We start from the raw sequence: 2,537 nt of genomic DNA, 5'->3' as shown, positions 1-2,537 counted from the left end.
TTATAGTTCCATAGCTGCAAACACTGAGAATGTAACCTTTACCCCTGACCGATGTAATACCATGCTCCCCTGACCCCCCAAAAACATGAGCCACCCTGAGCTAGTTCAACATTACACACAAACACCTTATATTTATTTATACAGGAGCACATAAAGGAGAAAAAAGCTGGCAGTGAGTCAGCGAGTCGGGCTGCAGGTCATCAGTGCATTATCCCCCAACCTTTGCCTACCCTCTTCGTTTCACTCCAACTGCCTGCAAAACAGTATCACTCTCGCACCTGCGCTGTGATAAGATCTGACTTAACCTTGGTGAGGTGAGGTGCAATACCACTAGCTTGTCACTACTACAGAACATCACCTTCAGGGGATAAGGGTACCATTAAGAGAGGAAATAGGCTTAACAGATAAGGGCAGATTTTAGTTGTAGGCATGCAGTGTTTAGTTCAGCATCATTTCATTCTCATGGGGTCTTTTTGAATTTTAAAGCAATCCACAAGTCAGTGTCAGCTTAGATTAGGTCAAATGTATGAAATGAGAACAAAGTGTTAAAATTCAGAACGACACCTGACAATACTTATGCATCTTTAGCGACATTAGAGAAAGGAAGTCAGTCTGTTCGACTCTTTAACTATCCTGAAATATCTCAACAACATGTGGTAACCGTGACTTTACCTTTACATTTAAACTGACAATGTCACCTCCAGCTAAGGGGCAGGAGGAACCCGTGGACACTCAATTTATGTTGATCGTGGTAACCAATTTTAAGGCTTCCCTTAACATGTACAATTAGGACAGAGGCATGAATTCCCAAAATATAATCCAGCTTTATTTAACAAATATTAAAACATGGTTACAATGTCAATTTCATCAGCTGTTAATGGGTAAAAGGCTAATATAATTCACAAGGCTACATACAGTACAGTAAGCTACCCTCCTCAGGTGGGCAGGTCTGGTCCGCTGGGTCACAGTGCTTGCTAACTGGGAAGGACAAAAACAAACAAGAGAAGCCACACATCAAAAATAACAAAAGCATGCAATACTTAAACCACAACCTCTAGAAAATAACAGTGAGATATTTAGCATACCCTTATAAAGTGTCACACCGTGCAGGCCATACACTGAAAACAGACAGAGTATCACACAGGCCCAGACCTGCGCCTGAGAGGAAGAAGAGCGTAACCTAAAACACAGATCTGCAATTATTAAATTGCCACAAACACATTTGACAGAAACAAAAAACACTATAGGACATGCTGGCCTGGTCCATTTAAAAAACAAACAAACATATTTTTTAGTTGCTACACCAATACAATGTAAAATTAAAAGAGGGTTCAAAACAAGGCATACTTTCACAGTTATTTCACACTCTCAGCTCAATCCAGCCGGGGAAATGGTCACTCAGCTGTTATAAATAACAATAAAAGTTATAATAAAATAAAACAAAACAAGTGACATACCAGTATCCCAGGTTTCTGGGCCGGTTATTGGCAATAAACTCTGTAAAACACATAAATAAGAAGTTTTAAAAAAAAACAATTAAAACTTCTATTAAAACACCATTTAAAAACAAATTGCTCGTAACAGACCCGGGCTGCGTCTCACTTGTCTTATTTTTCATTTCGTCTCTCCTCGGTCTCGGTATCACCGGAAGTTGATTTGTCTGCGCCATCTTGAGAACCGTCCCAGTGGCTTTATTTTTGCCGGAGGATCGAGGAGTGATAACGGAGGAGCTAATAGGCTTGTTTGAGACGCGTTGTTGTCACTACCCGATCTGCAGCTCTGCCCGATCTGCTGTGCGCATGTGCGAGATGGTCCGCCATATTGGACAACGCCGGACGGCAACCCAAGTAGGACAACATTGACATCTAGACCGTCTGAACCATTCGCAAGTTTTTACATGTGACAAAATATGCATTGCGCATTCGCGAGTTTTTACATGTGACAAACGGTGATTTGCAGAGTTTTTACATGTGACAAACGGTGATTTGCATTGCATCTGACAGAATGAAGACTTTAGTGTTTTACAACAATTTGAGAGAATACATGTCTGAAGGTGAATTTCACACAGACCTCTCTAAAATGAGCGAGATCAAATGCGCCGTGCGTCATCGAACTTTACAGTAAAAGGTAATTAATTCTCATTCTCCTGTTATTTTGTGTTGTGACTAACTGATAAGTTACTTAGCTCTGTCCCAAGTTTTGTATTGTATTTTTATTCTATTGTATTTGTATTGCCTTTCTAAATGAAATAATACTATACAAAAAAATATTTAATTCAATATTATAATATAATTTATTATTTTATTATTATTTATAATATAATAATTGTATTCCTGAATGACCCCTTTTTTATGTTTGTGTTTTTTTAATTAATCAAGCAAAATTAAAGGATAACAAACTCCAGTTATATAATTCCATATGAATAAATAATATTACATGCAAATGACATTTCCTGTAGGATGCTGAACTCTCCCACCTCTCCCCTCTGCCCCCATTGGACCTGGATCTCCCCCCCCCCCACCCACACACACACAATA

The 2,537-nt window shown here is 39.1% G+C and overlaps 1 long non-coding RNA gene across 1 annotated transcript; it reads right to left on the bottom strand.

Moving 5' to 3' along the window:
- Nucleotides 1-816: 816 nt before the first annotated feature.
- On the bottom strand, nucleotides 817-1,642 carry LOC117544222. Its single transcript, XR_004568659.1, has 4 exons — nucleotides 1,603-1,642; nucleotides 1,458-1,497; nucleotides 1,086-1,180; nucleotides 817-978 (listed from the first exon to the last, which is right to left on the bottom strand). It is a non-coding gene; the product is annotated as an uncharacterized LOC117544222 (long non-coding RNA).
- Between the last annotated feature and the right edge of the window lie 895 nt (nucleotides 1,643-2,537).

This window comes from Gymnodraco acuticeps, unplaced genomic scaffold (assembly GCF_902827175.1).
Source record: "Gymnodraco acuticeps unplaced genomic scaffold, fGymAcu1.1, whole genome shotgun sequence".
Taxonomy (NCBI): domain Eukaryota; kingdom Metazoa; phylum Chordata; class Actinopteri; order Perciformes; family Bathydraconidae; genus Gymnodraco; species Gymnodraco acuticeps.
The sequence above is the reverse complement of the archived record's forward strand: the minus strand, read 5'-3'. Positions and strand labels throughout refer to the sequence as shown.